Raw genomic sequence first — 11708 nt, 5'->3', positions numbered from 1 at the left:
TGAAACTGAACATGTGTCTTCTGATTCTAAAGTTACTCATAAGATAATTTTTGAAGTTGCTGTAAATTTGGAGAATAGATTTGTACTGGTTCCTCTATAGTAGGTGTTGAGACTACAGAATCTGGTGGTAAAAATAAAAAGGGAAAAGAAAAGGAGAGCAAAGGTGCTAGGAGTGTTGTGAGGGGAAAGGGTAAAAGAGGGGATGATTCTTCACCCACTCTTGTTGGTCTAACAAAAGAAACTAGTGCAATGGTTGTTTAGGGAGAGGAATTTACTGAAATAGAAGAGAGTGTGAGCAAAACAGGGGGAAGTGGGTCTGGCAAACCTGCTCAGGGGTTGGTTCAACTTGGGATAAATATAGATGAACCCTTTCCATCTGAATAGGAAACCCTCGCGGACCTACTGATAGTGTTATCAATGGCACCAAAACTCATGCCATTCCCTATGGTTTTATTCTCATAACTATGCTTGCACATTTCAAGGTAACTATGAAAAAGTGGGAGGTTAGTACAAGTAAGGATCATTTTGGGGTTAATACTCTGCTTGCTTGCGATTATGAAGTCAATGTCACTCCTAATGAACCTGGTTCATCCAAAAGGTACCAGTGAATCGCAAGGTCAAAGCCTTGGTGCAAGAAAGTGGGGCTAAGGATGCTGAGATTGAAAGACTAAAGAAGAGGTTGGTTAAGGTGGAGACTGAGAGAGATGCTCTCAGAACTGAGCTTGCAAGAGAAAAAGAGAAGAATGATGGCATTCTTCAAGATATGCCGAAACTCCTCCAAGTCAAAAACCAAGCATCTAGTTCTTCCCAGCCTTAAGCCTCCTAGCCTAGTGTAGATCAACCAGTGACCCAGTTCGGGATTTTTTGTTGTTTTTGTTCATGTTTCCAGTATTTTTATTTCTTCTTATGCTCTATGGTATAATCTTATCAATCATCAATGAAATTCACTGTCTTTTGCTCTAACTATTTGTTTATATTTCTTTGATGGTTAAAATTCTTAGCTTGCTCTATGATGATTAATCCATGAATGCATTTGAAGTAGCCCCAGTGGCCATGAGTAAGCTTTAAAACCTGGTTATCTCACATTTTCGATGCAACTTTCGATGAAGCCAAAAGGGGGATAAAAGGTTGTGCTTTACACTTTGAACATTGATGTTTATAACCTAATGTACCTGGTCCTTGATAATAAGTGATAAAAAGGAAAAATGTTTCTAACATTATGTTGATGTTGAGCTAAGTTGAAACAGGGCCTAAGCTTATGAAAAGTACAGAGTTTGTCATCATCAAAAAGGGGGAATTTGTTGGCCCAAGTGAAGGTTAGTTTTGAAGATTGACAAAGGAAGCTCATGCATGAACCAGGTCCATCCCTCAAGTGCACAAAAATGGGCAGATTCGAGCATGTAGGATGCACGTGAAGGAGATAAGCTTAATTTGGTATATTCAATATCTCCTGATCGAAAAGGTTGCATAATTGATAAGGAGAAAGACTCCTTACTCAATGAGAACATTATCTAAGATAAGGAAGGAGTTAGAAGTTGAGATCAACTAGAATTCTTCCACCAAGGAAGAGTAGCATTAGAACTCTAGTTATTTCTTCATCTACTAACCCTATAAATTGCAGGATGTTCTCACATTACAGTTGTTGTACAAAAATGCAGAAGTTAAACGTGAATTAGAGAGCAAAATAGCAAGGCTTTTTGTAAGCAGTTTATGTGTGATTCAAGTGTGCAAACCTGAAGCTACATGAACCAGATAGAAAAACTAGTTCCAAGTATTTGTCTTTTATTCTAGTTCAATTCTAGTAGGTGTTTTTATATTGTACATGTCAGCTTTATCTAGAAGCAATTGTATTAGGTACTTAGAGTTTTCAAGTTAGAGTTAACTTGAAGTTGTCACAACAGTTGAGGTTGTATGCTACAACGGGATTAGAGTTAGTCCTAGGTTTACAAAAGAGTTTTTGTAAATGCAATTTTTGGCTTAGTGATTTTAGTGGAGAGTTTAGGAAAATCCTACTGGAAAGTAGGTCGTGGTTTTTTCACCTTTTGAGCCAAGTATTTTCCATATAAAATCTCTGTGTTCTTTAATTTTTGCAGTTATTATTCCACAACAGTAGTAGTTGGAACACATAGAAGAACCAGGTCCTTCTATAATCAGGTTAAGCAAAAAATTGGACTCCACACAAATCACCCCCTATGTGGTATTGAAGTATAAAACATCAATAGCGACATGTATTAGCAATTTCTTTTCTTTCAGCACTCGATTACATATGTACTTTTGAAGATAGAAGGAACAAAATGAAGTCCTTTTTATTTTTATCTTGTTTCTTGTCCTATCGATGAATTGATTTTACCATTGAAAGTTAACTAAGTACTTCAAATGTAGTGCTGGAATGAACAGGAGACGCCCTCTTCAAGAGCACTATAAACATAAGAAGGCCCTCTCTTATGATACCCTCATAGTAAAGGGTTGGTTCCGGAAGTGTTTATGCCCCGAACCCAAATACTATCAGGAAAAATACACCCGAAGCCTTGCCTAATTTGATGCAAAAAGAATAAACTTTGCACAATGCTTAAACAAAACACTTTTATAAATCAAACATGCCAAGCGGTATAAGTACAAAATGCAAAAGGAAAACAATAAAGGAAAAGAAAGTAAAAAGGCTAAACTTCGTCGCCACCGTAACTCAGGAGAAGAGAAGCATCTATGCCCTTAGGAGAAGTGGGCGGATCTGTTTTCAGTGCAGGTTCCTGGCCTTCATAATCATTCTCTTCAAGTTCCTCCTGGTTTAACGAGATCTCGGAACCGGTACTAAAAGAGTCAGTTGCATTAGGCTGAGATGGGAGGCATTCTCGAGCAATTAACTCCAGCACCCGGGCTTTAGCGATCTTATCGTCGATATCAATAACTCCCGCTTTGGCATATTCCGAGGTTTTTCTCCTCATGTGGTACATTGAATGTGTTTTTTCAATAATGGGGGAATCCCCTTAATGCTGAAGTTTGCTTTAAGCCTATCAACCTCGGTCAAAAGGCCATCCTGCTCGGATCTCATGGCACTAAGGCTAAGATCGAGATCATAGATTATGGTTACATGAACCTTATTTTGATCCATAATCTTCTTATACCTATCCTCCATCCGGTCCTGCTTCTCCTCGGCAGCAACAACCTCTTCAGCTTTGTAGTTCAAAGTTGCCTCCAAATTATTTATGCGTTCAATGGAGGTAGACTCGCGCTTGGTAGCAGCAAGAGCAACATCCTGAAATTCATCCCACCTAGCCTTTGCATCCTGAAGTTGTGCATGAAGACGAGTGGCTTCTTGATATGAGCCATCACATCTTGCTCAGTCTATTGCAACCGAGCCTCGAGCTCCGCCGTTTCAGCAGCCTTCGCCTCTAACACTGGGAGGCGCGTGGTAACTTGATTCCTATCGACCAATAGTTGATCCCGCTAGGACTTAAGTACCTCTTTGTCAAGGATAAGTCTCTGAAGGCCCTCAGAAGCGAGAAAGTTGGCATGAAAAATAAATATTGAAGCCAAAACCCCTATTGTAACAGATGGATAAAGACAAGCAGTAAAAAGAATAAGTACAATACTGTTGCTCCATTATGTATGGCGTTAGTTATCATACACTCTCCCGAAAGAGAGTGTATTTTCTTCTTATCTTTCTCTGAGGCCAGCGACTTCAGGTAATTGGTGAACTCCACAGGCCTGGACAGTAGATGGCACTCCTTTAAAACTGAGAGAGAGAGAGAGAGAAACATTTCTCTTCCCTTGAGGATCTACAGAAGAGAGTAAATAGTTATGCCCCAAATTCCCGTGGACGGGGGATTGGGGAGGAGCGACATCTTCCTCTCGGCCATCTGCCGCTGAGAGAGGATATGTAGCAGTTGGTGGTGATGAAGGTATAGCTGGTTTGGAAGGAGATGAAGCTGATGGTGTTGTAGGTTGAGAAGCAGCTGTGATAGAGGCGACGTTTTTTGTTGGTTGCTCACCAACTGAAGGAAGAAAAGACCCAGTATTTGGCCTCAAAAGATCGAAAGCAGCGATTGGGACCGGAAAGGAAGAATCAGCATTCTCTAGCAAATCTATTTCTTCAAAATGCTCGCCTTCGGTGGGGTTTCAAGCTCTCCAAACTGAGCATTCTATTGAGCTGATGAAGATCATTATCTCTTTTATAGGGAAACCCCTTCATCATTGGCTTCCCATCATCGTCAATAACCATAGTGGTTGCGGCAGACTTGGGCGTGGTTTTCTTTACTTTCTTATTTTTGCCCTCGGCCGAGGAAGAACGCCACCTTTTTGGTTGCTTGTTCTCTAGCTGGGGACTCCGAGAAGAAGAACTCGCATCGGAAGCAGGCCGAACGGCATCAGTCCGGATGAGTGCTTCCTTCAACAACCTCACAGCCTCTGTGGGATCGACCAAAACATCTTCCTCAGGGACAGAAATAGAACTATGTGGGAGACCTGAATCAAACAAGAAGGTAGGGTTAGCAAGTTTACTCATGTACAAAGATGGACTAAATGAAGAGTTAGTTTACCGTGATTCTTGAGCCTCCACCGGTATTTGGGGGGCCAATGTCTTCCACCGGTGGGTCTCTGGTGTAATGATGTCCAGAATCTTCTGAATCCACCGATCCAGGCCTTTAACCCTTGGTGGTATCCGCCAAGTTGCTGAAATAATAAAAGAAGAAAGGTTAACAATGACCCGAAATAGCCTATTTTTAGAGAAAGAGATAAACTTCGAACTTAAGTGAACGATTCTAGGATTCGGTGAAAGATGAAGTTGTGGCCGGAATAATATCCCGGGTAGCAATGACGATAAATTTCTCCATCCATCCATGGTTCTTTTCATCATCCAAACTGGTATGCAAAGCATGATGGCCACACTTACTGCAGTTAATTACTCCCCCACCGAAGATTTTAGGGGCATAAAGGTTCATCATATATGCCAGGGTGAGGGGCTCTTTCGTTTCCAGCCATAGTCGCCGCAAATAGGCTACCGTTCGCCATATGAAGGACCGACCTGAGCCAAACAGACCTTTTACCGGGGGCACAATTCCAAAACTACTGGGTCAGTTCCCCCGTTAAAAAGAACGGACCCAAAGTGAAAGGGGTACGTGTAAATATACAAAAACCTTTCTTGGTGAAGGTTACCCGCTCCACCAGATCGGGAGCAATGATATTTAGGGCATGGCAGTCATAGTCTTCCTTCACAACAGGAATACTGGAAGGGCGAATAGAAGAAGGATATTTACCAACAGACCAAGATCGAGGGTTTGAAGTGGGGAACTTCTCTTCGAAGTCCTTGGTAGTGTTAAGATGTTTGGGGTGATGGTGCTCACCGTGGGAGGATCAGCATCAACATCAACCTCTTTGCCTTCGCTCTTTTTCAGGCCCCCACCGAAGAGAAGACCAGAGTTCTTGGAAGAGTTAGTATAAGAAGCCAGGAAGTTAAAAGCAAAGAAGTTGAGAGAATTTATGAAACTGTTAGAAGTGAAAAGAAGAAGAATGAGGTGTATAAGGAAAGGTATAGGCGGCTAAAGTCGTGGCCATTATTACCTCGAGAACCGGCAAAAATATTGCTAAATCGTGGAGTAACACGTGTTCGGGGTATTAAATGCAAGGAGATGTGGGTCTTATCAAGTGTCAGAAAATTTTCAAAAGGGTTCAAAAAATTTCCCACCAAGAAAGAGATCTTTACCAACTTCCCGGTGACACAAAGATGTGCCACCGGAAAATAGGGGGACTATCTATATAGGATAAAATCGATTTATATTAAATGCGTGAATGATAGCATGACACGTGGAACCGGAGGCAAACGGAAGATGACGCGAGTGGAAACCAAAACTGAGGTCAACATCTTCAGTTGGCACCGGGTAGATCCCGTCACCAGATGACATTTAATGAAAAATATTCCTCAGTATTAAATACGCAACCATTGCAAAGAATTTTGGCATTCATGGTCTGCCGTTACATGCTCATCAATGAACCCCATAATTATCATTTAAGAGGGGTTTGATCTTAGGACCTTGTTCCCTAGGTATAACTATAAATAGTGACTTCAACAAATATTGTAACACACGAAAAACTCTGACAAACTTATGCTACATGTTATCCTCAAGCTAAACAATACTTTATTTTCTGTCTAACATTGTTCTTATTGCTGCCTTCGAAAGCCTTTCTCCCGGAACCAGACTATCTGCTATTTATCTCAATTTCAATGCTAAGTTTTATATTTTATTTAATTTATTTATTATTTTTGGGATCAAATCAGTTCGCTTGTCTATAAACCACGCAACAAATTCAAATGTACCATTTTATAAGTAAAGAGTAATATGTTATAATTAAGTAGATATATTGAGTAAATCTATGTATCAAACTTGGAGCATATGTTCTCATACTCAATGTTATAGTTGTGATTCAATAAAGTTGCGATCTTCAGGTTATTCTTCATATGCCTCAGCCTTTTTCAACCATATCCCTTGAGGACATAAAGCAAAAAAAAATTTAGAATTTTGAAAATAGTGTAAACAATAATATTATTAAAAAGTGCTGAATTTTATGAGAACATTAAAAAATGTAAACAATGTCAAATAAAATGGAATAAATTGAATGTTTACACTATGATGCCAAATTCACAAACTACTGAAATTCGCAGTAATTCAAATTGTAGCAACATAATCACCAATCATACCCAACCCAACCTACCTACTTTTATTATTTTTGTGGAAGAGCTTAAAGTCTTTCCATCTATATATGATCTCTACCTCTTTGGGGTACAAATATGGATCTAGACTTTAAATTTTTGGGTTCTAACTTTAATGTTTTTACTATTAAACTCATATATACTTATAAGTTCATAAGTACTATGTATTTGTTATAATTTTAACAAATTCCCATATATAATTTTATATTTGTGTCAAAAGTAGTGGTATTAATTGGACCCGATATTATAAGTGTGGGATCCGCCCCTTAGGTGTATACGGAGGAATGAATGCCCACGAGACCAATTCCTATGAAGAAAGAGAGAGTGGAGACTGGGGGAGTGAACGGAAGATTCCGAGTTTGCGGCCGGTTGTTTCGCTAATTGGCCACGTAGAATATTTTATTTGTAAAATTAGACAAGTTAGTGGTATTTGACTTGTTCCAGATGTATGCCTTTACGTGTCTTTCTCGGGTGAATGAAACGCAGAATTAACACGACATGCACTATTCTTCTTCTCTGCTTAATGGACGATGATGAGTTATCTATAATACTACATGCTTCTTCTCATCTATGATTTTAATTTAATGAATTCAATATTTAAATGTCTAGCATTAAACCATTAAGTTTTTAATTTTTAAAACTATGAATTCAAAAGTTATTATTTATTAGAATTTTATATATTTTTTATGTATATTTTGATTTTTGATATTCCGTATTCGAAAACGTTGGGTTCATATGAATCAGTATCTATCCGCTAATAATCACCATAAAGGAGGAAGAGTTGTAAAGAGAATGCTATAGATTAACTCAGATGCAAGTGGAATGAACGAAACCTTCACACGCAAAGACTTTTGTTAGAAGAGGTTTTCTTTTAATAGGCTCTATGATATATGAATCTATACTATTAGAATTAGTAAGTTTAAAATAGCATATATATATATATAGTTAAACATAAAAATATTCAAATGCACCACGGTTTCTTTTGTTTTTCTTTTCTTGTTGGCAACAATATGTTTTCAACCTCTCTCTTCGGTGTGCAATGATAGACTGATAGATGAGTCCATTTTCCGAGAATACTTCCTACACTTTCATTTTCTAATACTTGCACAGGACGTGATATTCACGTCTTTCTAAAATAAAACAGAAAAGAACGTGTACTACTTCCAACTGTTTCAACGTATAGATGTCTAATATAATAATTGGCAAAAGATAATTACGACTTATTACATGGTTTTTTCTGAGATAACGAAGACAACATTAATTTAGTGATGGAGATTATCCCTTTTTTTCAAAATTTTATGCATGAGGCTGTTATCTAAACTAACAAATCATAGTTGTTTATATTCTCATCTGGTAGCCTTTCTTATCTGATATTTGGAAATTAGTGTAGTCGATAGGTTTCCTTTCTTGTCATACTCTCTTTACTTTCAGACGTAAGGCGGGCATGGGTGGATCTATAGCCCGGACACGTGAACATATGGTCTTTCTGTCAAATTAAATATTTTATGTACATATTTTTAGAACTGATAAAATATTATATGCTGACACTCATGCTTAAAAAATATTAAATAATGCACTTGATTGAATGCTAAGTTATTTACCTAGAGGAATTGAGATCAATTCTCACTTAATACTTTTATTTTTTCTTTTTTTTCCATGTTATAAAAATTATAGATCCGCCTCGTGGAAGAAAATCAGTGATCATTATTTATCAAACAGACTAATATTGACCTAATATATTAGTTGAGCTTTCAAAATGTGAAACATATTGTTATTTAGGGACACGCCCCTCACCGTATTCGTCAAAAAACAACTAGCTAAAGCGTGTTAACAATTCTTAGAGGAAAAATATTTCTCAATTGAACTCGTATAATGTCTTCGCTGTTCAGCTATTGGGTGAACATATACAAGATTTGTAAAATGGAGACAGTTTGTTTCCATCAAATGTGTTATTATTCTTTGCACTTTTTTTCCTCCTTTTTCTCTATTCCCTTTTGCTGACCAAAGTGAGTAGAACTAATAATTTATTTCCAAGTATCCACTAGTCGAGCAATAAAGAACAATTATCTATTTTATACTCTAAATCATTTTTCCTATTCACAAATCGCGAATCTATCCAAATATTCATATTGTAAAATACTAAAATGTGACGTAGCTATGTTTTCAGTTCATTTGATGAGAAAGAAAAAGAATAGGATAACACTATTAAAAATCCGATAAATACCGACCAACTTTGATCGGTTATGGCCAATTACCGACCAAAACGCGATCAAATATGCTTGGATGGTATTTTGATGGTCGTTTTAATATACCGATCAAAGTTGGTCGGAAATTACCGACCAACGTTAAATTCAAAAAAAATATTGCAAAAAAACCCAACCAAAGTTGGTCAGTATTTTAATTATGTAATCAAAAAAATCACCATCTAGGAATCGAACCGGGGTGTGTACTATGGCAGGATACTATTCTACCACTAGACCATTGGTGCATTTTGTTTTAAGATTGTCTTATTTTTTATTTATACTCTTTAATTATATTTTTGCACGAAAATAACCGACCAAAGTTGATCGGGCTTTTAAAATGATCGGCCGAATTTACCGACCAAAGTTGGTCAGCTTCTTGAAAAATAAATTTCACGGGACTCAAAAATAGTTTCCCGTATTTTTGCACCAAAGAAAACCGACCAAAGTTGGTCGGTTTTTGCCGAATTTCTAGTAGTGATATAAAAAGGGAAAGAAGTATGTAGACCATATTGTTTAATTTCAATTCATTGTTTTTGCGCCAAAACCAGTAGTGTTATTAAATAATACTAGGAGTAGTATATTGCAAAGCAATTCACGGTTTTGTTAATGGTTCAAATACGTCGGACCAAGGAAGAAAGAAGCTAAGATACATATTGGAGAAGAATTCAAAGAGGCCCAAACTTAAATTAGACTTTCTACTTTTTGACCCGGGTCATGACTTGAATCAGAACATTTTGAAAAAGGAAAATGCTATACCCCTGATGAATAGTTAATTTCCAAAACGGAATGAAACGGGTAGGAGAGGTTAAATGTCATGACTCAAGTCTCAAGCATAGCCAAAAAACAAAGTTCCAGTTATTTGGTAGGAGGGGTTGTATTGAAAGGCACAAGCAATCAAAATATATGCAATTAACTCTTTATCTTTTTATTAGCTAAAATATATGCATTTCGTAGTTTGATGACGAGTAGACATCATAGTTTCTCGTTTGACCATCTTTTTTTATATATCCCAAACAACATGTACCTGAAATTGAAGGGAATACCTTTTTAGTTGGCAATTCATTCATGATATTTAATTTGTCGGCTTGATAATTTTCTTCTTTCCACTGTTAAAGCTAAGAAATTGAAACGATAAAATTAAAATTTGCTGCCAATTAATGTTGGTTACGAATAAGTGGTTACGTTGTTGCTGAAGAAGACGACAACAAGTGCTCTAAGCGCTGGCTTTTGCTAGTCCTTTTACCACTTCTTAGACGGAATCTTAATCCACCATTCTGGAGTTTCCTTTGACTTTTTGTCTAATAGATTTAACTTATTTGCGGACAGTTCAATACAAATTTTCATACTATCAAACTACTTCTTTAATTAATAACATAGTCCCTGTAGCATCAAAAAGTGGCATGATTCTGCACTGTATGTATATTTTTAATAAGTCTCACCATGTTTGACTTCAATGTTATTGAGAAAATGTCTTTGCCTAATTTAAAACGACAGTTATCCTCTCTTTTTTCCAATAATACACCTTATATTCGAAATTTTTGTATGATAAACCAGATGTCCAATATAAATGTTGGGTTTGTTGCTACCAGACCTTAGTAGTAATATTTTCAATTTTGGGCTTTTTATGATAGGTCCAGAAAGAAGGTCCCATCAGAAGTAGTTCTTGGGCCCAATAGATGTTAGCAATGGAAAAATGATACTGTATAGCCACTATAAAAATAATAGCTGAAAAAATATATAAAATATATATATTGTATGTTATATACAAAGATTATACAAATTTTATATTCTTTTTCGACTAGCAAATATAAATAATTTTTGGTACGGGCTAAAAGTGATAATACCGTGACAATTTGTATTCCTAGGTTCCAACGTCCTATTGACTTTCCACCTTTTTCTTATTGACTTTCTACCTTTGCTAGCATATATTCGCAAGTTTTTATTATGCACAAGGTATTCCTAGGTTGCTAATTGCTACTATATCCTATTGACGTTTCCACCTTCCTAGCGAATTTTCTCCCTTTTCTTTAATTTGGCACATAGTAAGGAAATGTCCAATTGACAAATAATGGAGACTTGACTTCCCCTGTTCCTTTGCTAAAATATGAGGCTTAAGCTAGATGACCAAGTCTTTGGTTGTACTAAATTTCCATTGCTCTTCAAAAAAGTATTGAAGACGAACGTGATCACTACATCTTTTCTGTTATAAAAAGCTTACTGTTCCTTAAAAGAAGTCTTTAGTTACTTTGTCCTTCTTCTTTTCTTCAAGTCAACAATACCAGATTAAGATTGATTCTTCATGATGACATGGTCGCAGCCTTAATTATCAGAGGATTTCTGGAACCCGTTAAAGCAGTTAATAGTTTCAAACTCCAAAATAAAACTAAACAAAAGTAACTTCAAGCATCTTTTGTTACATAGATACAACAGTTTGTTTCTTAAGAGTCAAAAGATTGAATAGTACATTAACTACTATGTTATACTACATTTAAAACTCTAATTGTTACTATCATGTCATATTTCTTATCATTTCCAGAATTTCTAATTATATTTTACATCTTCAAGTATTGATCAATCGTGTTACATACTGGGGAAATAACTATATGACTCCGTGGCAAAATCAGCCATTCTAATCAGGGGTGGATATGTTAGTAAACTGTATTTGTAAAATAATTTTGGAGAAAATAACGTATAAATAGAAACGTAGAAAAACAAAATTTAATCCGAGCCCACTGAATTTACAGTGTTTCCTTAAGGAACTT

The sequence above is a fragment of the Nicotiana sylvestris genome, chromosome 2, assembly GCF_000393655.2.
Source record: "Nicotiana sylvestris chromosome 2, ASM39365v2, whole genome shotgun sequence".
Lineage (NCBI taxonomy): Eukaryota > Viridiplantae > Streptophyta > Magnoliopsida > Solanales > Solanaceae > Nicotiana > Nicotiana sylvestris.
Note: the sequence above shows the minus strand (reverse complement) of the source record.